Source organism: Mustelus asterias, chromosome 24, assembly GCF_964213995.1.
Source record: "Mustelus asterias chromosome 24, sMusAst1.hap1.1, whole genome shotgun sequence".
Taxonomy (NCBI): domain Eukaryota; kingdom Metazoa; phylum Chordata; class Chondrichthyes; order Carcharhiniformes; family Triakidae; genus Mustelus; species Mustelus asterias.
Genome location: NC_135824.1, coordinates 44,898,184 through 44,925,631, shown reverse-complemented (window position 1 = coordinate 44,925,631; position 27,448 = coordinate 44,898,184). Strand labels below are relative to the sequence as shown.

General features: G+C 52.8%; 3 non-coding genes and 4 pseudogenes across 3 annotated transcripts; all 7 read right to left on the bottom strand.

Annotated features, from left to right (window-relative positions):
* Positions 1 to 6: 6 nt before the first annotated feature.
* LOC144511551 (U2 spliceosomal RNA) lies at positions 7 to 184 on the bottom strand (annotated as a pseudogene).
* Positions 185 to 6,202: 6,018 nt separating this feature from the next.
* On the bottom strand, positions 6,203 to 6,393 carry LOC144511632 (U2 spliceosomal RNA). Its single transcript, XR_013500879.1, has one exon. It is a non-coding gene; the product is annotated as a U2 spliceosomal RNA (small nuclear RNA).
* Positions 6,394 to 8,041: 1,648 nt separating this feature from the next.
* LOC144511549 (U2 spliceosomal RNA) lies at positions 8,042 to 8,219 on the bottom strand (annotated as a pseudogene).
* A 6,018-nt stretch (positions 8,220 to 14,237) lies between these two features.
* Positions 14,238 to 14,428, bottom strand: LOC144511631 (U2 spliceosomal RNA). The gene has a single exon (XR_013500878.1). It is a non-coding gene; the product is annotated as a U2 spliceosomal RNA (small nuclear RNA).
* A 1,648-nt stretch (positions 14,429 to 16,076) lies between these two features.
* LOC144511548 (U2 spliceosomal RNA) lies at positions 16,077 to 16,254 on the bottom strand (annotated as a pseudogene).
* Positions 16,255 to 22,272: 6,018 nt separating this feature from the next.
* LOC144511630 (U2 spliceosomal RNA) lies at positions 22,273 to 22,463 on the bottom strand. Its single transcript, XR_013500877.1, has one exon. It is a non-coding gene; the product is annotated as a U2 spliceosomal RNA (small nuclear RNA).
* Positions 22,464 to 24,111: 1,648 nt separating this feature from the next.
* On the bottom strand, positions 24,112 to 24,289 carry LOC144511547 (U2 spliceosomal RNA; annotated as a pseudogene).
* Positions 24,290 to 27,448: the final 3,159 nt, after the last annotated feature.

Genomic DNA, 27,448 nt, shown 5'->3' with positions numbered 1-27,448 from the left:
GAAAGGGGGTGGTGCACCGTTCCCGGAGATACTGCAATACCGGGCCGATACGTGGAGTGGACGGAGCAAGCCCCTATTCCATCTCCCTGCTCCAAAAATCAATTTAATATATGGTCCCCAGATAAGGGACGTATCAGATATTAAACTGATAAGAACAGATTTTTTATTTTTATTTCAAAAATATACTTTATTCACACAAAAAAAAACTCTCCAATAAAACATTGCAAAATTACAGATCCAAAAGTCATAAACAGTGTAAAAAAGAATCATTTTTACAGTACAATACCGTGCTCATTTACAAAAACATTACATTTCGTTACATTTCATTTCTTAAAACTATATACATACGTCAGAGTTTACTGTGTGCCGTTGTTTTTCAGGTTGGCACACAGTTACGCGGGCCGAGGGTATTCTGCAGTTACCCGGCCCTCGGTCTGCCTCGGTTGAGACGCTTTACACGGTGGCCTTTCCCCATTGTGCCTTGGCGGCGGCTGCCCCAAGCTTGAGCGCGTCCCTGAGCACGTAGTCCTGGACCTTGGAATGTGCCAGTCTGCAACACTCGGTCGAGGACAATTCTTTCAGCTGGAAGATCAGCAAGTTTCGGGCGGACCAAAGCGCGTCCTTCACCGAGTTGATGACCCTCCAGCAGCGGTTGATATTTGTTTCGGTGTGCGTTCCCGGAAACAGCCTGTAGAGCACAGAGTCCTGCGTCACCGAGCTGCCCGGGACGAACCGCGACAAATACCACTGCATCTCGTTCCAGACCTTCTTTGCAAAGGCACATTCCACAAGGAGGTGTGCCACCGTCTCATCAGCCCCGCAGCTGCTTCGAGGGCAGCGTGCGGTGAGGTTGAGACCCCGGGCGTGCATAAAGGATCTGACGGGGAGTGCCCTTCTCACCACCAGCCAAGCCAGGTCTTGGTGCTTGTTTGTGAGTTCTGGTGATGAGGCATTCTGCCAAATGACATTGACAGTCCGCTCAGGGAACCATCCGACAGGATCTGCCGTCTCCTTTTCTCTCAGGGCTTCAAGGACATTACGTGCTGACCACTGCTTGATAGCCATGTGGTCAAAGGTGTGTTTCCGGAAGAATTTCTCCACGAAGGACAGGTGCTGCGGTACGGTCCAACTACTTGGAGCGTTCCGCGGCAATGTGGCCAGACCCATCCTCCGCAACACTTGGGACAGGTAGAACCTCAAAGAATAGTGGCACTTGCTGTTACTGTACCGAGGATCTACACACAGCTTGATGCAGCTGCACACAAAGGTGGCCATCAGGATGAGGGCGGCGTTGGGAACGTTTTTCCCTCCGTTCTCTGGAGATTTGTGCATCGCCTCCCTGCGGACACGATCCATCTTTGATCTCCAGATGAACTTGAAGATGGCCCGGGTCACTGCTGCTGCGCAGGACTTGGGGAGAGGCCACACCTGCGCCACGTACAACAACACGGACAGAACCTCGCACCGGATCACAAGGTTCTTCCCAGTAATGGAGAGGGAGCGTTGCTCCCACAATCCCAATTTTTGTTTGGCTTTGGCGATGCGCTCCTCCCAGTTTTTGGCGCATGCCCCTGCCGCTCCGAACCATATCCCCAGCACCTTGAGGTAGTCTACCCTAATGGTGAAGGGGACAAAGGATGTGTCAGGCCAGTTCCCAAAGAACATGGCCTCACTCTTACCCTGGTTGACTTTGGCTCGAGGGGTCCGAGCAGAAAACAGCCACGTCATCCATGTAGAGGGAAGCTTTGACTTGCGTCCCTCCGCTGCCTGGGATTGTAACCCCTTTGATGCCTGGGTCGCTTCTGAGGGCCTCGGCAAAGGGTTCAATGCAACACACAAAAAGGACGGAGGAGAGAGGGCAGCCCTGCCTGACTCCAGACCTGATTTGAAACGTATCTGATTCCCACCCATTGATTGAAACTGCGCTACTGATGTCTGTGTAGAGCAGTTGGATCCAATTGCAGATTCCCTCCCCAAATCCCATTTTGGAGAGCACATCCATCATGTAGCTGTGCGATATTCTGTCAAACGCCTTCTCCTGGTCTAGACTGATGAGGCAGGTGTCCACCTGCCTGTCCTGCACCTAGGCGATCGTATCCCTGAGTAGCGCGAGGCTATCAGAGATCTTCCTGCCGGGTACAGCACAGGTTTGATCAGGATGGATCACTGACCCCAGAGCAGACTTGACCCGGTTGGCGATGACCTTGGCCAGAATCTTGTAACCCACATTCAATAGTGAAATAGGTCTCCAATTTCTAATTTCTTCCCTTGCCCCCTTCTGCTTGTAGATGAGGGTAATGATGCCTTTCCTCATGGATTCTGACATGCTGCCTTCCAGAAGCATACTCTCGTATACTTCCAGGAGGTCCGGGTCCGTCAAGTCCCACAACGCCGAGTAAAACTCAGCCGGTAAGCCGTCGCTACCGGGAGTTTTACCCTTCTGAAGGGACTCGACTGCCTTTGTCAGCTCATCCAGAGCTACCGGTCTGTCCAGGCTCTCCCGCTCGCCGTCGTCCAAGACTTGCGTGATAGACGACAGGAAAGACTGGGAGGCCGTGCTGTCTGTTGGCTTCAGGTCGTACAGTCCGGCATAGAAGGATATGCAAATCCTCAGAATGTCAGACTGCGATGACCCTACAGAGCCATCTTCTTCCTTCAGGCTTGTGATCACTGCGGTTTCTCTGTGCACCTTCTGGAAGAAGAAGCGCGAGCACGTTTCGTCCTGCTCCACGGAGCGGACCCTGGACCGGAAGATAACCTTGGAGGCCTCCGAGGCAAAGAGCGAGGCTTGCTGGCTCTTCACCTCCCGGAGGTCCTCCTTGACATCAACCCCCATCGACTGCAGTTGGAGTAGCTCCTGCATGCTTTTCTGGAGTCGGGACATTTCCCCCCGTCTCTCCCTGGCCTTCTGAACCCCTTTTCGGGTAAAGAACCCCTTGATGTTGCCCTTGATGGTTTCCCACCAGAGCGATGGAGACTTAGGGCGGCACGGTAGCACAGTGGTTAGCACTGCTGCTTCACAGCTCCAGGGTCCTGGGTTCGATTCCCGGCTCAGGTCACTGTCTGTGTGGAGTTTGCACATTCTCCTCGCGTCTGCGTGGGTTTCCTCCGGGTGCTCCGGTTTCCTCCCACAGTCCAAAGATGTGCGGGTTAGGTTGATTGGCCAGGTTAAAAAAAAAAAATTGCCCCTTAGAGTCCTGAGATGCGTTGGTTAGAAGGATTAGCGGGTAAATATATGGGGGTAGGGCCTGGGTGGGATTGTGGTCGGTGCAGACTCGATGGGCTGAGTGGCCTCCTTCTGCACTGTAGGGTTTCTATGATTTCTATAATTCAAAGAAGAGTTTCACGGTTCTCCAACCGTGGTAAACCCTCTTGAGTTCCTCGAGGTTCTCTGGGGTCAACAGTTCTACATTAAGCTTCCAGGACCCCCTGCCCACTTTCTGGTTTTCCTCCAGCTGACAGTCTGCCAGCAGGAGGCAGTGGTCAGAGAAGAACACCGGCTTGACGTCGGTGGACCTGACCGTGAGCGCGCGGGACGCAAACATGAAGTCGATCCTGGAGCGGACAGACCCGTCTGGCCGCGACCACGTGTATCTACGCTGCCCTCCGTCTGCTTGGTCGCTGAAGACGTCGAGCAGCTTGGCATCTTTGACTGTTTCCAGCAGGGCTCTGGACGTAGCGTCCAGTTTACTTTCGGCCCTGTTGGATCGGCCGGCCTTGTCAATGATACAGTTAAAGTCCCCACCCAGTATGATTGGCCTGGAGGTGGTGAGTAGCAGTGGCAGCTGTTCAAAAGGTGCCAGCCGCTCGGTCTTGACGGCCGGGGCATACACATTAATCAGCCTGAGAGGGCAGTTTTTGTACGTGATGTCTGCTACGAGGAGGCGTCCTCCCACCACCTCCTTAACTTCGGAGACGGTGAAGTCGCCCCCCCGCAGCAGAATGCCTAGGCCGGATGAACGGCAGTCGTTCCCACCTGACCAGATGGACGGTCCGTGGGACCACACACTCGACCAGCGCCTGTAGTTGCTGAGGTGTGGTATTCCACACTCCTGCAGGAACAGCAGGTCGGCCTTGACCTTGGCCAGGTAGGACAAGCTGGCCGCACATCTCAGACTATCTTTAACACTGCGAACATTTAAAGATGCAAACTTTAAAGACATTTTAATGTTTAAAAGGTTTGTCAGTTCTTACGTGTCCTTCAGTCAGCCTCTTCCAGGTGCTGCATTCCTGTGGCGCTGACGAAATTCTGCAGGGCTGAGGTAGCAGTCCGACCCTGCCTCAGGTCCCCGACCACGACTGGGTGACATGGTCGGTGTCGTGTAGCCCTCGGTTGGTGCCGGGCTTGCGGGCCGATCTCCGCCTTGGGCGTCGTCGGTGTCCTCGTTCCTGTTGTCCGGGGTTTGGGGGGGCCTCGGCCGCACTGCTGTATCCGTCGGCTGGATGGTCCCCGGCTGCTTTCTGGTCGTTGGTCCGAGTCCATTGTGGTTCTCGTGCCGCTTTTCTAATGCGCCGTTTGATGCTTTGTCGGCTGCCCGCTTTCTTTTCCTCGTCTGAGGAGACGTCGTCCCTGGAGACCCTGGCTGCGCAGGATTTCCTTTTCTGGGTGCTTTTCTTTTTCTTTACCACCTGCCAGGGGCCCTCGGGATCTCCGTTCTCCTGCTCCATGTCCTCTGCGCCCTCTGCTGGTGGTGGTGTGGATGTGTCGTCATCCTGCTGCACTGGGGGGGTCCACCTTTGCTTCAGAAGCTTTCTCCGTGCCAGCTTCTTTTGCGGTGGGCTTCTTGTTCCCTGAGGCGGCAGGAGCACTCGCCTTCCTCGCTCCGCCTCTGGTGATCTGGGCGTAAGTGACCTTCCGCTTGGGGCAGACTCTGTAAACATGGCCAGTCTCCCCACACAGGTTGCAACATTTGCTGTCTTTGCACTCGTCGGTCGAGTGCCCCTCCTTCAGGCAGTTTCTGCAGACGGTGACGCTGCAGCTCGCGGCAAAATGGCCGGTTTTGCCACAGTTGCGGCACAGTCGTGGCTGGCCCGTGTAGTACAGGAAGCCTCGATTCCCTCCGATGGCAAAATTGGAGGGCGGGTGCAGAAGGCCTCCCTTGGGGTCAGTCTTCAGGGTGACTCTCACCTGCCTTTTACAGGTCCATATTCCATACTGGTCCATGACGTCCACGCTCTCTCCCTTCACCTCCACGTACCGGGAGAGGAACGTCAGCACATCAGCCGCAGGGACGTAGTGGTTATACATATGGAATGTGATAACCCGGTTCCGCTGGGACGGCATGGTGAACAGGGGCTCCGCCGTCAGGATAGAGAGGGGCCCCTCTTTGCCTTTCTCCTTCACCGCTGTCAGGAGCTTGACGCATCCTGACAGGCTTCTGAAGCTGATATCCACGTGCGGCGGCTTGCTGTACTCAGCCACACCGTAGATGTCTGCTGCTTGGAATCCGCAGCACTCGAACAATACCTTCTTCACGAGGTAATCGCGGCCCACAGGTGAGCCTCCTCCCGAAGGCTTCACCCGGATGGTGTTGGGCTGCCTTTGGCCTGTAGCTTTCAGAGCAGCTGCAGCCATAGCTCGAAAACACTGAGTCTTACTGTACCGGCGTTAGGTCCAAGCCAGAGGCTTGAAACCAGCATAAAGATCCACCAGTAGCAGCAGAGCTCAAGTGTTGCAGACGGTCGTCTGCCGGTCGTCCGACGCCTGCTTCTTCAATCCACAATCCCCATCGAAACTCGATAGCTCCTTGCGAAATCCGAGCTCTTGGCTTTGATCATACACTTGATCTTAGCCAAAAGGCCGAGAAGATTAAACTGATAAGAACAGATACTACACTTGATCTTAGCCAAAAGGATCCGTGAGTTTGTGTCTTGAGATGCCCTGTGTTGCTGTTTGTTAGCAGATCTCCCACTCACCTGACGAAGGAGCAGCGCTCGGAAAGCTAGTGGCGTTTGCTACCAAACAAAATAAGCCTGTTGGACTTTAACCTGGTGTTGTTAGACTCCTTACTGCGTTTACCCCAGTCCAACGCTGGCATCTCCACATCATGGATACCAAATAAACCCTGTTGGACTTTAACTTGGTGATGTGAGACTTCTCACTGTGCCCGCCCCAGCCACCCCGGTGCAAAGCGGGCACCTCCACGTCAGAGTGAGTTTGTGCGAGAGCTGTTTTTGAAGTTTGAGAATGTCCCCAGAAAGGGGGTGGTGCACCGTTCCCGGAGATACTGCAATACCGGGCCGATACGTGGAGTGGACGGAGCAAGCCCCTATTCCATCTCCCTGCTCCAAAAATCAATTTAATATATGGTCCCCAGATAAGGGACGTATCAGATATTAAACTGATAAGAACAGATACTACACTTGATCTTAGCCAAAAGGCCGAGAAGCGATGCCGGTGCTGCTCTTGACTCGCCCAATTGTCATATGCCTTCCCTCTTTGACAACAGGCTGACACCATTCAAACACTTACACATATAAGCACTCTCAGCTGCACTCTTGGCTTCTTTCGCCCAGCCTTTCTCATTGCAACACACAAGTTGCCTTTTCTCCCCTTTTTCACCGCCACTGCATCACAGTTATGTAGATGGCCCCGTACTCCACCAATCACTTACCAGAGGGTTGTGCCTATTCACATCTACGTCACTGTCAAGGCGCTGCTCTGCAACAAGCTTTTGAAAACAGTTGCGTGTTTTGCAGGCCGTGAGTGAGAATGCAGCAACCGACTGTGCCCATACAATACTTGCAGCACCAAAGGAGGCCGTTTGGCCTGTCCTGTCTGTGCCAGCTCTCTGCAAGAGCAACTCCCTTGGTGCCAGTCGCCCTACAAATACTTTACCTTCAGATAATTCATTATCTTTTGAAAGGCAACGCTTGACACTGCTGCCCGCACACTCGCAGGCACAGTGCATTGCACATTCTAACTACTTCCTCCTCTCCTCACCTCGCTTCTGTTGCCTGGAGTCCTGTTCTTGTCAGAGATTAAACAGCAACTCTGTTCCAAAGATCCAAAGGCTGTATACTTAAAGGAATTCTGCTAGCCCAAGTCTCGGTCGTGTGATATGAGTTTCGGGACGTTAAACAAGGTCCTCTTGTTGAAACCATTGTGTTAGAACAATTAGCCATGAGGTCATTAGCACCATTATTGGAGATGAAGACCTGCGAACTGCTCTTTGTTTGAAGTTGGCTTGGGCAGACAGACTGTCTTTTGGACTATTGTGTTCACTTGCTTAGAGTGTTTAAGTGATGCAAAGAGTCATGATGTGGAGATGCCGGCGTTGGACTGGGGTAAACACAGTAAGGAGTCTAACAACACCAGGTTAAAGTCCAACAGGCTTATTTGGCAGCAAACGCCACTAGCATTCGGAGCGCTGCTCCTTCGTCGGGTGAGTGGGAGATCTGCAAACAAACAGCTCCTGTCTGGAGACAAGAGTAGATATCTGTAATAGACAATGACAGATAGTGTGACATGAAGCCAAGATCCCGGTTGAGGCACACATGAGGACGGCCTCAACCGGGATCTTGGCTTCATGTCACACTATCTGTAACTTGTAAAATCTGACTGGCTGTCCTGTCTGGAGACAATACACATCTCTTTAACCTGTGCTTAATTCTCTCTCCAGTCACATTGTGTGTACCTTTAAGACTTGATTAGCTGTAAAGACTCGCGTCCCAATCATTATTCATGATTCTGTAAACTGAGTTTGTGTCTTGCGATGCCCTGTGTTGCTGTTTGTTAGCAGGTCTCCCACTCACCTGACGAAGGAGCAGCGCTCGGAAAGCTAGTGGCGTTTGCTACCAAACAAAATAAGCCTGTTGGACTTTAACCTGGTGTTGTTAGACTCCTTACTGTGTTTACCCCAGTCCAACGCTGGCATCTCCACATCATGGATACCAAATAAACCCTGTTGGACTTTAACTCGGTGATGTGAGACTTCTTACTGTGCCCGCCCCAGCCACCCCGGTGCAAAGCGGGCACCTCCACATCAGAGTGAGTTTGTGCGAGAGCTGTTTTTGAAGTTTGAGAATGTCCCCAGAAAGGGGGTGGTGCACCGTTCCCGGAGATACTGCAATACCGGGCCGATACGTGGAGTGGACGGAGCAAGCCCCTATTCCATCTCCCTGCTCCAAAAATCAATTTAATATATGGTCCCCAGATAAGGGACGTATCAGATATTAAACTGATAAGAACAGATTTTTTATTTTTATTTCAAAAATATACTTTATTCACACAAAAAAAAACTCTCCAATAAAACATTGCAAAATTACAGATCCAAAAGTCATAAACAGTGTAAAAAAGAATCATTTTTACAGTACAATACCGTGCTCATTTACAAAAACATTACATTTCGTTACATTTCATTTCTTAAAACTATATACATACGTCAGAGTTTACTGTGTGCCGTTGTTTTTCAGGTTGGCACACAGTTACGCGGGCCGAGGGTATTCTGCAGTTACCCGGCCCTCGGTCTGCCTCGGTTGAGACGCTTTACACGGTGGCCTTTCCCCATTGTGCCTTGGCGGCGGCTGCCCCAAGCTTGAGCGCGTCCCTGAGCACGTAGTCCTGGACCTTGGAATGTGCCAGTCTGCAACACTCGGTCGAGGACAATTCTTTCAGCTGGAAGATCAGCAAGTTTCGGGCGGACCAAAGCGCGTCCTTCACCGAGTTGATGACCCTCCAGCAGCGGTTGATATTTGTTTCGGTGTGCGTTCCCGGAAACAGCCTGTAGAGCACAGAGTCCTGCGTCACCGAGCTGCCCGGGACGAACCGCGACAAATACCACTGCATCTCGTTCCAGACCTTCTTTGCAAAGGCACATTCCACAAGGAGGTGTGCCACCGTCTCATCAGCCCCGCAGCTGCTTCGAGGGCAGCGTGCGGTGAGGTTGAGACCCCGGGCGTGCATAAAGGATCTGACGGGGAGTGCCCTTCTCACCACCAGCCAAGCCAGGTCTTGGTGCTTGTTTGTGAGTTCTGGTGATGAGGCATTCTGCCAAATGACATTGACAGTCCGCTCAGGGAACCATCCGACAGGATCTGCCGTCTCCTTTTCTCTCAGGGCTTCAAGGACATTACGTGCTGACCACTGCTTGATAGCCATGTGGTCAAAGGTGTGTTTCCGGAAGAATTTCTCCACGAAGGACAGGTGCTGCGGTACGGTCCAACTACTTGGAGCGTTCCGCGGCAATGTGGCCAGACCCATCCTCCGCAACACTTGGGACAGGTAGAACCTCAAAGAATAGTGGCACTTGCTGTTACTGTACCGAGGATCTACACACAGCTTGATGCAGCTGCACACAAAGGTGGCCATCAGGATGAGGGCGGCGTTGGGAACGTTTTTCCCTCCGTTCTCTGGAGATTTGTGCATCGCCTCCCTGCGGACACGATCCATCTTTGATCTCCAGATGAACTTGAAGATGGCCCGGGTCACTGCTGCTGCGCAGGACTTGGGGAGAGGCCACACCTGCGCCACGTACAACAACACGGACAGAACCTCGCACCGGATCACAAGGTTCTTCCCAGTAATGGAGAGGGAGCGTTGCTCCCACAATCCCAATTTTTGTTTGGCTTTGGCGATGCGCTCCTCCCAGTTTTTGGCGCATGCCCCTGCCGCTCCGAACCATATCCCCAGCACCTTGAGGTAGTCTACCCTAATGGTGAAGGGGACAAAGGATGTGTCAGGCCAGTTCCCAAAGAACATGGCCTCACTCTTACCCTGGTTGACTTTGGCTCGAGGGGTCCGAGCAGAAAACAGCCACGTCATCCATGTAGAGGGAAGCTTTGACTTGCGTCCCTCCGCTGCCTGGGATTGTAACCCCTTTGATGCCTGGGTCGCTTCTGAGGGCCTCGGCAAAGGGTTCAATGCAACACACAAAAAGGACGGAGGAGAGAGGGCAGCCCTGCCTGACTCCAGACCTGATTTGAAACGTATCTGATTCCCACCCATTGATTGAAACTGCGCTACTGATGTCTGTGTAGAGCAGTTGGATCCAATTGCAGATTCCCTCCCCAAATCCCATTTTGGAGAGCACATCCATCATGTAGCTGTGCGATATTCTGTCAAACGCCTTCTCCTGGTCTAGACTGATGAGGCAGGTGTCCACCTGCCTGTCCTGCACCTAGGCGATCGTATCCCTGAGTAGCGCGAGGCTATCAGAGATCTTCCTGCCGGGTACAGCACAGGTTTGATCAGGATGGATCACTGACCCCAGAGCAGACTTGACCCGGTTGGCGATGACCTTGGCCAGAATCTTGTAACCCACATTCAATAGTGAAATAGGTCTCCAATTTCTAATTTCTTCCCTTGCCCCCTTCTGCTTGTAGATGAGGGTAATGATGCCTTTCCTCATGGATTCTGACATGCTGCCTTCCAGAAGCATACTCTCGTATACTTCCAGGAGGTCCGGGTCCGTCAAGTCCCACAACGCCGAGTAAAACTCAGCCGGTAAGCCGTCGCTACCGGGAGTTTTACCCTTCTGAAGGGACTCGACTGCCTTTGTCAGCTCATCCAGAGCTACCGGTCTGTCCAGGCTCTCCCGCTCGCCGTCGTCCAAGACTTGCGTGATAGACGACAGGAAAGACTGGGAGGCCGTGCTGTCTGTTGGCTTCAGGTCGTACAGTCCGGCATAGAAGGATATGCAAATCCTCAGAATGTCAGACTGCGATGACCCTACAGAGCCATCTTCTTCCTTCAGGCTTGTGATCACTGCGGTTTCTCTGTGCACCTTCTGGAAGAAGAAGCGCGAGCACGTTTCGTCCTGCTCCACGGAGCGGACCCTGGACCGGAAGATAACCTTGGAGGCCTCCGAGGCAAAGAGCGAGGCTTGCTGGCTCTTCACCTCCCGGAGGTCCTCCTTGACATCAACCCCCATCGACTGCAGTTGGAGTAGCTCCTGCATGCTTTTCTGGAGTCGGGACATTTCCCCCCGTCTCTCCCTGGCCTTCTGAACCCCTTTTCGGGTAAAGAACCCCTTGATGTTGCCCTTGATGGTTTCCCACCAGAGCGATGGAGACTTAGGGCGGCACGGTAGCACAGTGGTTAGCACTGCTGCTTCACAGCTCCAGGGTCCTGGGTTCGATTCCCGGCTCAGGTCACTGTCTGTGTGGAGTTTGCACATTCTCCTCGCGTCTGCGTGGGTTTCCTCCGGGTGCTCCGGTTTCCTCCCACAGTCCAAAGATGTGCGGGTTAGGTTGATTGGCCAGGTTAAAAAAAAAAAATTGCCCCTTAGAGTCCTGAGATGCGTTGGTTAGAAGGATTAGCGGGTAAATATATGGGGGTAGGGCCTGGGTGGGATTGTGGTCGGTGCAGACTCGATGGGCTGAGTGGCCTCCTTCTGCACTGTAGGGTTTCTATGATTTCTATAATTCAAAGAAGAGTTTCACGGTTCTCCAACCGTGGTAAACCCTCTTGAGTTCCTCGAGGTTCTCTGGGGTCAACAGTTCTACATTAAGCTTCCAGGACCCCCTGCCCACTTTCTGGTTTTCCTCCAGCTGACAGTCTGCCAGCAGGAGGCAGTGGTCAGAGAAGAACACCGGCTTGACGTCGGTGGACCTGACCGTGAGCGCGCGGGACGCAAACATGAAGTCGATCCTGGAGCGGACAGACCCGTCTGGCCGCGACCACGTGTATCTACGCTGCCCTCCGTCTGCTTGGTCGCTGAAGACGTCGAGCAGCTTGGCATCTTTGACTGTTTCCAGCAGGGCTCTGGACGTAGCGTCCAGTTTACTTTCGGCCCTGTTGGATCGGCCGGCCTTGTCAATGATACAGTTAAAGTCCCCACCCAGTATGATTGGCCTGGAGGTGGTGAGTAGCAGTGGCAGCTGTTCAAAAGGTGCCAGCCGCTCGGTCTTGACGGCCGGGGCATACACATTAATCAGCCTGAGAGGGCAGTTTTTGTACGTGATGTCTGCTACGAGGAGGCGTCCTCCCACCACCTCCTTAACTTCGGAGACGGTGAAGTCGCCCCCCCGCAGCAGAATGCCTAGGCCGGATGAACGGCAGTCGTTCCCACCTGACCAGATGGACGGTCCGTGGGACCACACACTCGACCAGCGCCTGTAGTTGCTGAGGTGTGGTATTCCACACTCCTGCAGGAACAGCAGGTCGGCCTTGACCTTGGCCAGGTAGGACAAGCTGGCCGCACATCTCAGACTATCTTTAACACTGCGAACATTTAAAGATGCAAACTTTAAAGACATTTTAATGTTTAAAAGGTTTGTCAGTTCTTACGTGTCCTTCAGTCAGCCTCTTCCAGGTGCTGCATTCCTGTGGCGCTGACGAAATTCTGCAGGGCTGAGGTAGCAGTCCGACCCTGCCTCAGGTCCCCGACCACGACTGGGTGACATGGTCGGTGTCGTGTGGCCCTCGGTTGGTGCCGGGCTTGCGGGCCGATCTCCGCCTTGGGCGTCGTCGGTGTCCTCGTTCCTGTTGTCCGGGGTTTGGGGGGGCCTCGGCCGCACTGCTGTATCCGTCGGCTGGATGGTCCCCGGCTGCTTTCTGGTCGTTGGTCCGAGTCCATTGTGGTTCTCGTGCCGCTTTTCTAATGCGCCGTTTGATGCTTTGTCGGCTGCCCGCTTTCTTTTCCTCGTCTGAGGAGACGTCGTCCCTGGAGACCCTGGCTGCGCAGGATTTCCTTTTCTGGGTGCTTTTCTTTTTCTTTACCACCTGCCAGGGGCCCTCGGGATCTCCGTTCTCCTGCTCCATGTCCTCTGCGCCCTCTGCTGGTGGTGGTGTGGATGTGTCGTCATCCTGCTGCACTGGGGGGCTCCACCTTTGCTTCAGAAGCTTTCTCCGTGCCAGCTTCTTTTGCGGTGGGCTTCTTGTTCCCTGAGGCGGCAGGAGCACTCGCCTTCCTCGCTCCGCCTCTGGTGATCTGGGCGTAAGTGACCTTCCGCTTGGGGCAGACTCTGTAAACATGGCCAGTCTCCCCACACAGGTTGCAACATTTGCTGTCTTTGCACTCGTCGGTCGAGTGCCCCTCCTTCAGGCAGTTTCTGCAGACGGTGACGCTGCAGCTCGCGGCAAAATGGCCGGTTTTGCCACAGTTGCGGCACAGTCGTGGCTGGCCCGTGTAGTACAGGAAGCCTCGATTCCCTCCGATGGCAAAATTGGAGGGCGGGTGCAGAAGGCCTCCCTTGGGGTCAGTCTTCAGGGTGACTCTCACCTGCCTTTTACAGGTCCATATTCCATACTGGTCCATGACGTCCACGCTCTCTCCCTTCACCTCCACGTACCGGGAGAGGAACGTCAGCACATCAGCCGCAGGGACGTAGTGGTTATACATATGGAATGTGATAACCCGGTTCCGCTGGGACGGCATGGTGAACAGGGGCTCCGCCGTCAGGATAGAGAGGGGCCCCTCTTTGCCTTTCTCCTTCACCGCTGTCAGGAGCTTGACGCATCCTGACAGGCTTCTGAAGCTGATATCCACGTGCGGCGGCTTGCTGTACTCAGCCACACCGTAGATGTCTGCTGCTTGGAATCCGCAGCACTCGAACAATACCTTCTTCACGAGGTAATCGCGGCCCACAGGTGAGCCTCCTCCCGAAGGCTTCACCCGGATGGTGTTGGGCTGCCTTTGGCCTGTAGCTTTCAGAGCAGCTGCAGCCATAGCTCGAAAACACTGAGTCTTACTGTACCGGCGTTAGGTCCAAGCCAGAGGCTTGAAACCAGCATAAAGATCCACCAGTAGCAGCAGAGCTCAAGTGTTGCAGACGGTCGTCTGCCGGTCGTCCGACGCCTGCTTCTTCAATCCACAATCCCCATCGAAACTCGATAGCTCCTTGCGAAATCCGAGCTCTTGGCTTTGATCATACACTTGATCTTAGCCAAAAGGCCGAGAAGATTAAACTGATAAGAACAGATACTACACTTGATCTTAGCCAAAAGGATCCGTGAGTTTGTGTCTTGAGATGCCCTGTGTTGCTGTTTGTTAGCAGATCTCCCACTCACCTGACGAAGGAGCAGCGCTCGGAAAGCTAGTGGCGTTTGCTACCAAACAAAATAAGCCTGTTGGACTTTAACCTGGTGTTGTTAGACTCCTTACTGCGTTTACCCCAGTCCAACGCTGGCATCTCCACATCATGGATACCAAATAAACCCTGTTGGACTTTAACTTGGTGATGTGAGACTTCTCACTGTGCCCGCCCCAGCCACCCCGGTGCAAAGCGGGCACCTCCACGTCAGAGTGAGTTTGTGCGAGAGCTGTTTTTGAAGTTTGAGAATGTCCCCAGAAAGGGGGTGGTGCACCGTTCCCGGAGATACTGCAATACCGGGCCGATACGTGGAGTGGACGGAGCAAGCCCCTATTCCATCTCCCTGCTCCAAAAATCAATTTAATATATGGTCCCCAGATAAGGGACGTATCAGATATTAAACTGATAAGAACAGATACTACACTTGATCTTAGCCAAAAGGCCGAGAAGCGATGCCGGTGCTGCTCTTGACTCGCCCAATTGTCATATGCCTTCCCTCTTTGACAACAGGCTGACACCATTCAAACACTTACACATATAAGCACTCTCAGCTGCACTCTTGGCTTCTTTCGCCCAGCCTTTCTCATTGCAACACACAAGTTGCCTTTTCTCCCCTTTTTCACCGCCACTGCATCACAGTTATGTAGATGGCCCCGTACTCCACCAATCACTTACCAGAGGGTTGTGCCTATTCACATCTACGTCACTGTCAAGGCGCTGCTCTGCAACAAGCTTTTGAAAACAGTTGCGTGTTTTGCAGGCCGTGAGTGAGAATGCAGCAACCGACTGTGCCCATACAATACTTGCAGCACCAAAGGAGGCCGTTTGGCCTGTCCTGTCTGTGCCAGCTCTCTGCAAGAGCAACTCCCTTGGTGCCAGTCGCCCTACAAATACTTTACCTTCAGATAATTCATTATCTTTTGAAAGGCAACGCTTGACACTGCTGCCCGCACACTCGCAGGCACAGTGCATTGCACATTCTAACTACTTCCTCCTCTCCTCACCTCGCTTCTGTTGCCTGGAGTCCTGTTCTTGTCAGAGATTAAACAGCAACTCTGTTCCAAAGATCCAAAGGCTGTATACTTAAAGGAATTCTGCTAGCCCAAGTCTCGGTCGTGTGATATGAGTTTCGGGACGTTAAACAAGGTCCTCTTGTTGAAACCATTGTGTTAGAACAATTAGCCATGAGGTCATTAGCACCATTATTGGAGATGAAGACCTGCGAACTGCTCTTTGTTTGAAGTTGGCTTGGGCAGACAGACTGTCTTTTGGACTATTGTGTTCACTTGCTTAGAGTGTTTAAGTGATGCAAAGAGTCATGATGTGGAGATGCCGGCGTTGGACTGGGGTAAACACAGTAAGGAGTCTAACAACACCAGGTTAAAGTCCAACAGGCTTATTTGGCAGCAAACGCCACTAGCATTCGGAGCGCTGCTCCTTCGTCGGGTGAGTGGGAGATCTGCAAACAAACAGCTCCTGTCTGGAGACAAGAGTAGATATCTGTAATAGACAATGACAGATAGTGTGACATGAAGCCAAGATCCCGGTTGAGGCACACATGAGGACGGCCTCAACCGGGATCTTGGCTTCATGTCACACTATCTGTAACTTGTAAAATCTGACTGGCTGTCCTGTCTGGAGACAATACACATCTCTTTAACCTGTGCTTAATTCTCTCTCCAGTCACATTGTGTGTACCTTTAAGACTTGATTAGCTGTAAAGACTCGCGTCCCAATCATTATTCATGATTCTGTAAACTGAGTTTGTGTCTTGCGATGCCCTGTGTTGCTGTTTGTTAGCAGGTCTCCCACTCACCTGACGAAGGAGCAGCGCTCGGAAAGCTAGTGGCGTTTGCTACCAAACAAAATAAGCCTGTTGGACTTTAACCTGGTGTTGTTAGACTCCTTACTGTGTTTACCCCAGTCCAACGCTGGCATCTCCACATCATGGATACCAAATAAACCCTGTTGGACTTTAACTCGGTGATGTGAGACTTCTTACTGTGCCCGCCCCAGCCACCCCGGTGCAAAGCGGGCACCTCCACATCAGAGTGAGTTTGTGCGAGAGCTGTTTTTGAAGTTTGAGAATGTCCCCAGAAAGGGGGTGGTGCACCGTTCCCGGAGATACTGCAATACCGGGCCGATACGTGGAGTGGACGGAGCAAGCCCCTATTCCATCTCCCTGCTCCAAAAATCAATTTAATATATGGTCCCCAGATAAGGGACGTATCAGATATTAAACTGATAAGAACAGATTTTTTATTTTTATTTCAAAAATATACTTTATTCACACAAAAAAAAACTCTCCAATAAAACATTGCAAAATTACAGATCCAAAAGTCATAAACAGTGTAAAAAAGAATCATTTTTACAGTACAATACCGTGCTCATTTACAAAAACATTACATTTCGTTACATTTCATTTCTTAAAACTATATACATACGTCAGAGTTTACTGTGTGCCGTTGTTTTTCAGGTTGGCACACAGTTACGCGGGCCGAGGGTATTCTGCAGTTACCCGGCCCTCGGTCTGCCTCGGTTGAGACGCTTTACACGGTGGCCTTTCCCCATTGTGCCTTGGCGGCGGCTGCCCCAAGCTTGAGCGCGTCCCTGAGCACGTAGTCCTGGACCTTGGAATGTGCCAGTCTGCAACACTCGGTCGAGGACAATTCTTTCAGCTGGAAGATCAGCAAGTTTCGGGCGGACCAAAGCGCGTCCTTCACCGAGTTGATGACCCTCCAGCAGCGGTTGATATTTGTTTCGGTGTGCGTTCCCGGAAACAGCCTGTAGAGCACAGAGTCCTGCGTCACCGAGCTGCCCGGGACGAACCGCGACAAATACCACTGCATCTCGTTCCAGACCTTCTTTGCAAAGGCACATTCCACAAGGAGGTGTGCCACCGTCTCATCAGCCCCGCAGCTGCTTCGAGGGCAGCGTGCGGTGAGGTTGAGACCCCGGGCGTGCATAAAGGATCTGACGGGGAGTGCCCTTCTCACCACCAGCCAAGCCAGGTCTTGGTGCTTGTTTGTGAGTTCTGGTGATGAGGCATTCTGCCAAATGACATTGACAGTCCGCTCAGGGAACCATCCGACAGGATCTGCCGTCTCCTTTTCTCTCAGGGCTTCAAGGACATTACGTGCTGACCACTGCTTGATAGCCATGTGGTCAAAGGTGTGTTTCCGGAAGAATTTCTCCACGAAGGACAGGTGCTGCGGTACGGTCCAACTACTTGGAGCGTTCCGCGGCAATGTGGCCAGACCCATCCTCCGCAACACTTGGGACAGGTAGAACCTCAAAGAATAGTGGCACTTGCTGTTACTGTACCGAGGATCTACACACAGCTTGATGCAGCTGCACACAAAGGTGGCCATCAGGATGAGGGCGGCGTTGGGAACGTTTTTCCCTCCGTTCTCTGGAGATTTGTGCATCGCCTCCCTGCGGACACGATCCATCTTTGATCTCCAGATGAACTTGAAGATGGCCCGGGTCACTGCTGCTGCGCAGGACTTGGGGAGAGGCCACACCTGCGCCACGTACAACAACACGGACAGAACCTCGCACCGGATCACAAGGTTCTTCCCAGTAATGGAGAGGGAGCGTTGCTCCCACAATCCCAATTTTTGTTTGGCTTTGGCGATGCGCTCCTCCCAGTTTTTGGCGCATGCCCCTGCCGCTCCGAACCATATCCCCAGCACCTTGAGGTAGTCTACCCTAATGGTGAAGGGGACAAAGGATGTGTCAGGCCAGTTCCCAAAGAACATGGCCTCACTCTTACCCTGGTTGACTTTGGCTCGAGGGGTCCGAGCAGAAAACAGCCACGTCATCCATGTAGAGGGAAGCTTTGACTTGCGTCCCTCCGCTGCCTGGGATTGTAACCCCTTTGATGCCTGGGTCGCTTCTGAGGGCCTCGGCAAAGGGTTCAATGCAACACACAAAAAGGACGGAGGAGAGAGGGCAGCCCTGCCTGACTCCAGACCTGATTTGAAACGTATCTGATTCCCACCCATTGATTGAAACTGCGCTACTGATGTCTGTGTAGAGCAGTTGGATCCAATTGCAGATTCCCTCCCCAAATCCCATTTTGGAGAGCACATCCATCATGTAGCTGTGCGATATTCTGTCAAACGCCTTCTCCTGGTCTAGACTGATGAGGCAGGTGTCCACCTGCCTGTCCTGCACCTAGGCGATCGTATCCCTGAGTAGCGCGAGGCTATCAGAGATCTTCCTGCCGGGTACAGCACAGGTTTGATCAGGATGGATCACTGACCCCAGAGCAGACTTGACCCGGTTGGCGATGACCTTGGCCAGAATCTTGTAACCCACATTCAATAGTGAAATAGGTCTCCAATTTCTAATTTCTTCCCTTGCCCCCTTCTGCTTGTAGATGAGGGTAATGATGCCTTTCCTCATGGATTCTGACATGCTGCCTTCCAGAAGCATACTCTCGTATACTTCCAGGAGGTCCGGGTCCGTCAAGTCCCACAACGCCGAGTAAAACTCAGCCGGTAAGCCGTCGCTACCGGGAGTTTTACCCTTCTGAAGGGACTCGACTGCCTTTGTCAGCTCATCCAGAGCTACCGGTCTGTCCAGGCTCTCCCGCTCGCCGTCGTCCAAGACTTGCGTGATAGACGACAGGAAAGACTGGGAGGCCGTGCTGTCTGTTGGCTTCAGGTCGTACAGTCCGGCATAGAAGGATATGCAAATCCTCAGAATGTCAGACTGCGATGACCCTACAGAGCCATCTTCTTCCTTCAGGCTTGTGATCACTGCGGTTTCTCTGTGCACCTTCTGGAAGAAGAAGCGCGAGCACGTTTCGTCCTGCTCCACGGAGCGGACCCTGGACCGGAAGATAACCTTGGAGGCCTCCGAGGCAAAGAGCGAGGCTTGCTGGCTCTTCACCTCCCGGAGGTCCTCCTTGACATCAACCCCCATCGACTGCAGTTGGAGTAGCTCCTGCATGCTTTTCTGGAGTCGGGACATTTCCCCCCGTCTCTCCCTGGCCTTCTGAACCCCTTTTCGGGTAAAGAACCCCTTGATGTTGCCCTTGATGGTTTCCCACCAGAGCGATGGAGACTTAGGGCGGCACGGTAGCACAGTGGTTAGCACTGCTGCTTCACAGCTCCAGGGTCCTGGGTTCGATTCCCGGCTCAGGTCACTGTCTGTGTGGAGTTTGCACATTCTCCTCGCGTCTGCGTGGGTTTCCTCCGGGTGCTCCGGTTTCCTCCCACAGTCCAAAGATGTGCGGGTTAGGTTGATTGGCCAGGTTAAAAAAAAAAAATTGCCCCTTAGAGTCCTGAGATGCGTTGGTTAGAAGGATTAGCGGGTAAATATATGGGGGTAGGGCCTGGGTGGGATTGTGGTCGGTGCAGACTCGATGGGCTGAGTGGCCTCCTTCTGCACTGTAGGGTTTCTATGATTTCTATAATTCAAAGAAGAGTTTCACGGTTCTCCAACCGTGGTAAACCCTCTTGAGTTCCTCGAGGTTCTCTGGGGTCAACAGTTCTACATTAAGCTTCCAGGACCCCCTGCCCACTTTCTGGTTTTCCTCCAGCTGACAGTCTGCCAGCAGGAGGCAGTGGTCAGAGAAGAACACCGGCTTGACGTCGGTGGACCTGACCGTGAGCGCGCGGGACGCAAACATGAAGTCGATCCTGGAGCGGACAGACCCGTCTGGCCGCGACCACGTGTATCTACGCTGCCCTCCGTCTGCTTGGTCGCTGAAGACGTCGAGCAGCTTGGCATCTTTGACTGTTTCCAGCAGGGCTCTGGACGTAGCGTCCAGTTTACTTTCGGCCCTGTTGGATCGGCCGGCCTTGTCAATGATACAGTTAAAGTCCCCACCCAGTATGATTGGCCTGGAGGTGGTGAGTAGCAGTGGCAGCTGTTCAAAAGGTGCCAGCCGCTCGGTCTTGACGGCCGGGGCATACACATTAATCAGCCTGAGAGGGCAGTTTTTGTACGTGATGTCTGCTACGAGGAGGCGTCCTCCCACCACCTCCTTAACTTCGGAGACGGTGAAGTCGCCCCCCCGCAGCAGAATGCCTAGGCCGGATGAACGGCAGTCGTTCCCACCTGACCAGATGGACGGTCCGTGGGACCACACACTCGACCAGCGCCTGTAGTTGCTGAGGTGTGGTATTCCACACTCCTGCAGGAACAGCAGGTCGGCCTTGACCTTGGCCAGGTAGGACAAGCTGGCCGCACATCTCAGACTATCTTTAACACTGCGAACATTTAAAGATGCAAACTTTAAAGACATTTTAATGTTTAAAAGGTTTGTCAGTTCTTACGTGTCCTTCAGTCAGCCTCTTCCAGGTGCTGCATTCCTGTGGCGCTGACGAAATTCTGCAGGGCTGAGGTAGCAGTCCGACCCTGCCTCAGGTCCCCGACCACGACTGGGTGACATGGTCGGTGTCGTGTAGCCCTCGGTTGGTGCCGGGCTTGCGGGCCGATCTCCGCCTTGGGCGTCGTCGGTGTCCTCGTTCCTGTTGTCCGGGGTTTGGGGGGGCCTCGGCCGCACTGCTGTATCCGTCGGCTGGATGGTCCCCGGCTGCTTTCTGGTCGTTGGTCCGAGTCCATTGTGGTTCTCGTGCCGCTTTTCTAATGCGCCGTTTGATGCTTTGTCGGCTGCCCGCTTTCTTTTCCTCGTCTGAGGAGACGTCGTCCCTGGAGACCCTGGCTGCGCAGGATTTCCTTTTCTGGGTGCTTTTCTTTTTCTTTACCACCTGCCAGGGGCCCTCGGGATCTCCGTTCTCCTGCTCCATGTCCTCTGCGCCCTCTGCTGGTGGTGGTGTGGATGTGTCGTCATCCTGCTGCACTGGGGGGCTCCACCTTTGCTTCAGAAGCTTTCTCCGTGCCAGCTTCTTTTGCGGTGGGCTTCTTGTTCCCTGAGGCGGCAGGAGCACTCGCCTTCCTCGCTCCGCCTCTGGTGATCTGGGCGTAAGTGACCTTCCGCTTGGGGCAGACTCTGTAAACATGGCCAGTCTCCCCACACAGGTTGCAACATTTGCTGTCTTTGCACTCGTCGGTCGAGTGCCCCTCCTTCAGGCAGTTTCTGCAGACGGTGACGCTGCAGCTCGCGGCAAAATGGCCGGTTTTGCCACAGTTGCGGCACAGTCGTGGCTGGCCCGTGTAGTACAGGAAGCCTCGATTCCCTCCGATGGCAAAATTGGAGGGCGGGTGCAGAAGGCCTCCCTTGGGGTCAGTCTTCAGGGTGACTCTCATCTGCCTTTTACAGGTCCATATTCCATACTGGTCCATGACGTCCACGCTCTCTCCCTTCACCTCCACGTACCGGGAGAGGAACGTCAGCACATCAGCCGCAGGGACGTAGTGGTTATACATATGGAATGTGATAACCCGGTTCCGCTGGGACGGCATGGTGAACAGGGGCTCCGCCGTCAGGATAGAGAGGGGCCCCTCTTTGCCTTTCTCCTTCACCGCTGTCAGGAGCTTGACGCATCCTGACAGGCTTCTGAAGCTGATATCCACGTGCGGCGGCTTGCTGTACTCAGCCACACCGTAGATGTCTGCTGCTTGGAATCCGCAGCACTCGAACAATACCTTCTTCACGAGGTAATCGCGGCCCACAGGTGAGCCTCCTCCCGAAGGCTTCACCCGGATGGTGTTGGGCTGCCTTTGGCCTGTAGCTTTCAGAGCAGCTGCAGCCATAGCTCGAAAACACTGAGTCTTACTGTACCGGCGTTAGGTCCAAGCCAGAGGCTTGAAACCAGCATAAAGATCCACCAGTAGCAGCAGAGCTCAAGTGTTGCAGACGGTCGTCTGCCGGTCGTCCGACGCCTGCTTCTTCAATCCACAATCCCCATCGAAACTCGATAGCTCCTTGCGAAATCCGAGCTCTTGGCTTTGATCATACACTTGATCTTAGCCAAAAGGCCGAGAAGATTAAACTGATAAGAACAGATACTACACTTGATCTTAGCCAAAAGGATCCGTGAGTTTGTGTCTTGAGATGCCCTGTGTTGCTGTTTGTTAGCAGATCTCCCACTCACCTGACGAAGGAGCAGCGCTCGGAAAGCTAGTGGCGTTTGCTACCAAACAAAATAAGCCTGTTGGACTTTAACCTGGTGTTGTTAGACTCCTTACTGCGTTTACCCCAGTCCAACGCTGGCATCTCCACATCATGGATACCAAATAAACCCTGTTGGACTTTAACTTGGTGATGTGAGACTTCTCACTGTGCCCGCCCCAGCCACCCCGGTGCAAAGCGGGCACCTCCACGTCAGAGTGAGTTTGTGCGAGAGCTGTTTTTGAAGTTTGAGAATGTCCCCAGAAAGGGGGTGGTGCACCGTTCCCGGAGATACTGCAATACCGGGCCGATACGTGGAGTGGACGGAGCAAGCCCCTATTCCATCTCCCTGCTCCAAAAATCAATTTAATATATGGTCCCCAGATAAGGGACGTATCAGATATTAAACTGATAAGAACAGATACTACACTTGATCTTAGCCAAAAGGCCGAGAAGCGATGCCGGTGCTGCTCTTGACTCGCCCAATTGTCATATGCCTTCCCTCTTTGACAACAGGCTGACACCATTCAAACACTTACACATATAAGCACTCTCAGCTGCACTCTTGGCTTCTTTCGCCCAGCCTTTCTCATTGCAACACACAAGTTGCCTTTTCTCCCCTTTTTCACCGCCACTGCATCACAGTTATGTAGATGGCCCCGTACTCCACCAATCACTTACCAGAGGGTTGTGCCTATTCACATCTACGTCACTGTCAAGGCGCTGCTCTGCAACAAGCTTTTGAAAACAGTTGCGTGTTTTGCAGGCCGTGAGTGAGAATGCAGCAACCGACTGTGCCCATACAATACTTGCAGCACCAAAGGAGGCCGTTTGGCCTGTCCTGTCTGTGCCAGCTCTCTGCAAGAGCAACTCCCTTGGTGCCAGTCGCCCTACAAATACTTTACCTTCAGATAATTCATTATCTTTTGAAAGGCAACGCTTGACACTGCTGCCCGCACACTCGCAGGCACAGTGCATTGCACATTCTAACTACTTCCTCCTCTCCTCACCTCGCTTCTGTTGCCTGGAGTCCTGTTCTTGTCAGAGATTAAACAGCAACTCTGTTCCAAAGATCCAAAGGCTGTATACTTAAAGGAATTCTGCTAGCCCAAGTCTCGGTCGTGTGATATGAGTTTCGGGACGTTAAACAAGGTCCTCTTGTTGAAACCATTGTGTTAGAACAATTAGCCATGAGGTCATTAGCACCATTATTGGAGATGAAGACCTGCGAACTGCTCTTTGTTTGAAGTTGGCTTGGGCAGACAGACTGTCTTTTGGACTATTGTGTTCACTTGCTTAGAGTGTTTAAGTGATGCAAAGAGTCATGATGTGGAGATGCCGGCGTTGGACTGGGGTAAACACAGTAAGGAGTCTAACAACACCAGGTTAAAGTCCAACAGGCTTATTTGGCAGCAAACGCCACTAGCATTCGGAGCGCTGCTCCTTCGTCGGGTGAGTGGGAGATCTGCAAACAAACAGCTCCTGTCTGGAGACAAGAGTAGATATCTGTAATAGACAATGACAGATAGTGTGACATGAAGCCAAGATCCCGGTTGAGGCACACATGAGGACGGCCTCAACCGGGATCTTGGCTTCATGTCACACTATCTGTAACTTGTAAAATCTGACTGGCTGTCCTGTCTGGAGACAATACACATCTCTTTAACCTGTGCTTAATTCTCTCTCCAGTCACATTGTGTGTACCTTTAAGACTTGATTAGCTGTAAAGACTCGCGTCCCAATCATTATTCATGATTCTGTAAACTGAGTTTGTGTCTTGCGATGCCCTGTGTTGCTGTTTGTTAGCAGGTCTCCCACTCACCTGACGAAGGAGCAGCGCTCGGAAAGCTAGTGGCGTTTGCTACCAAACAAAATAAGCCTGTTGGACTTTAACCTGGTGTTGTTAGATTCCTTACTGTGTTTACCCCAGTCCAACGCTGGCATCTCCACATCATGGATACCAAATAAACCCTGTTGGACTTTAACTCGGTGATGTGAGACTTCTTACTGTGCCCGCCCCAGCCACCCCGGTGCAAAGCGGGCACCTCCACATCAGAGTGAGTTTGTGCGAGAGCTGTTTTTGAAGTTTGAGAATGTCCCCAGAAAGGGGGTGGTGCACCGTTCCCGGAGATACTGCAATACCGGGCCGATACGTGGAGTGGACGGAGCAAGCCCCTATTCCATCTCCCTGCTCCAAAAATCAATTTAATATATGGTCCCCAGATAAGGGACGTATCAGATATTAAACTGATAAGAACAGATTTTTTATTTTTATTTCAAAAATATACTTTATTCACACAAAAAAAAACTCTCCAATAAAACATTGCAAAATTACAGATCCAAAAGTCATAAACAGTGTAAAAAAGAATCATTTTTACAGTACAATACCGTGCTCATTTACAAAAACATTACATTTCGTTACATTTCATTTCTTAAAACTATATACATACGTCAGAGTTTACTGTGTGCCGTTGTTTTTCAGGTTGGCACACAGTTACGCGGGCCGAGGGTATTCTGCAGTTACCCGGCCCTCGGTCTGCCTCGGTTGAGACGCTTTACACGGTGGCCTTTCCCCATTGTGCCTTGGCGGCGGCTGCCCCAAGCTTGAGCGCGTCCCTGAGCACGTAGTCCTGGACCTTGGAATGTGCCAGTCTGCAACACTCGGTCGAGGACAATTCTTTCAGCTGGAAGATCAGCAAGTTTCGGGCGGACCAAAGCGCGTCCTTCACCGAGTTGATGACCCTCCAGCAGCGGTTGATATTTGTTTCGGTGTGCGTTCCCGGAAACAGCCTGTAGAGCACAGAGTCCTGCGTCACCGAGCTGCCCGGGACGAACCGCGACAAATACCACTGCATCTCGTTCCAGACCTTCTTTGCAAAGGCACATTCCACAAGGAGGTGTGCCACCGTCTCATCAGCCCCGCAGCTGCTTCGAGGGCAGCGTGCGGTGAGGTTGAGACCCCGGGCGTGCATAAAGGATCTGACGGGGAGTGCCCTTCTCACCACCAGCCAAGCCAGGTCTTGGTGCTTGTTTGTGAGTTCTGGTGATGAGGCATTCTGCCAAATGACATTGACAGTCCGCTCAGGGAACCATCCGACAGGATCTGCCGTCTCCTTTTCTCTCAGGGCTTCAAGGACATTACGTGCTGACCACTGCTTGATAGCCATGTGGTCAAAGGTGTGTTTCCGGAAGAATTTCTCCACGAAGGACAGGTGCTGCGGTACGGTCCAACTACTTGGAGCGTTCCGCGGCAATGTGGCCAGACCCATCCTCCGCAAGACTTGGGACAGGTAGAACCTCAAAAAATAGTGGCACTTGCTGTTACTGTACCGAGGATCTACACACAGCTTGATGCAGCTGCACACAAAGGTGGCCATCAGGATGAGGGCGGCGTTGGGAACGTTTTTCCCTCCGTTCTCTGGAGATTTGTGCATCGCCTCCCTGCGGACACGATCCATCTTTGATCTCCAGATGAACTTGAAGATGGCCCGGGTCACTGCTGCTGCGCAGGACTTGGGGAGAGGCCACACCTGCGCCACGTACAACAACACGGACAGAACCTCGCACCGGATCACAAGGTTCTTCCCAGTAATGGAGAGGGAGCGTTGCTCCCACAATCCCAATTTTTGTTTGGCTTTGGCGATGCGCTCCTCCCAGTTTTTGGCGCATGCCCCTGCCGCTCCGAACCATATCCCCAGCACCTTGAGGTAGTCTACCCTAATGGTGAAGGGGACAAAGGATGTGTCAGGCCAGTTCCCAAAGAACATGGCCTCACTCTTACCCTGGTTGACTTTGGCTCGAGGGGTCCGAGCAGAAAACAGCCACGTCATCCATGTAGAGGGAAGCTTTGACTTGCGTCCCTCCGCTGCCTGGGATTGTAACCCCTTTGATGCCTGGGTCGCTTCTGAGGGCCTCGGCAAAGGGTTCAATGCAACACACAAAAAGGACGGAGGAGAGAGGGCAGCCCTGCCTGACTCCAGACCTGATTTGAAACGTATCTGATTCCCACCCATTGATTGAAACTGCGCTACTGATGTCTGTGTAGAGCAGTTGGATCCAATTGCAGATTCCCTCCCCAAATCCCATTTTGGAGAGCACATCCATCATGTAGCTGTGCGATATTCTGTCAAACGCCTTCTCCTGGTCTAGACTGATGAGGCAGGTGTCCACCTGCCTGTCCTGCACCTAGGCGATCGTATCCCTGAGTAGCGCGAGGCTATCAGAGATCTTCCTGCCGGGTACAGCACAGGTTTGATCAGGATGGATCACTGACCCCAGAGCAGACTTGACCCGGTTGGCGATGACCTTGGCCAGAATCTTGTAACCCACATTCAATAGTGAAATAGGTCTCCAATTTCTAATTTCTTCCCTTGCCCCCTTCTGCTTGTAGATGAGGGTAATGATGCCTTTCCTCATGGATTCTGACATGCTGCCTTCCAGAAGCATACTCTCGTATACTTCCAGGAGGTCCGGGTCCGTCAAGTCCCACAACGCCGAGTAAAACTCAGCCGGTAAGCCGTCGCTACCGGGAGTTTTACCCTTCTGAAGGGACTCGACTGCCTTTGTCAGCTCATCCAGAGCTACCGGTCTGTCCAGGCTCTCCCGCTCGCCGTCGTCCAAGACTTGCGTGATAGACGACAGGAAAGACTGGGAGGCCGTGCTGTCTGTTGGCTTCAGGTCGTACAGTCCGGCATAGAAGGATATGCAAATCCTCAGAATGTCAGACTGCGATGACCCTACAGAGCCATCTTCTTCCTTCAGGCTTGTGATCACTGCGGTTTCTCTGTGCACCTTCTGGAAGAAGAAGCGCGAGCACGTTTCGTCCTGCTCCACGGAGCGGACCCTGGACCGGAAGATAACCTTGGAGGCCTCCGAGGCAAAGAGCGAGGCTTGCTGGCTCTTCACCTCCCGGAGGTCCTCCTTGACATCAACCCCCATCGACTGCAGTTGGAGTAGCTCCTGCATGCTTTTCTGGAGTCGGGACATTTCCCCCCGTCTCTCCCTGGCCTTCTGAACCCCTTTTCGGGTAAAGAACCCCTTGATGTTGCCCTTGATGGTTTCCCACCAGAGCGATGGAGACTTAGGGCGGCACGGTAGCACAGTGGTTAGCACTGCTGCTTCACAGCTCCAGGGTCCTGGGTTCGATTCCCGGCTCAGGTCACTGTCTGTGTGGAGTTTGCACATTCTCCTCGCGTCTGCGTGGGTTTCCTCCGGGTGCTCCGGTTTCCTCCCACAGTCCAAAGATGTGCGGGTTAGGTTGATTGGCCAGGTTAAAAAAAAAAAATTGCCCCTTAGAGTCCTGAGATGCGTTGGTTAGAAGGATTAGCGGGTAAATATATGGGGGTAGGGCCTGGGTGGGATTGTGGTCGGTGCAGACTCGATGGGCTGAGTGGCCTCCTTCTGCACTGTAGGGTTTCTATGATTTCTATAATTCAAAGAAGAGTT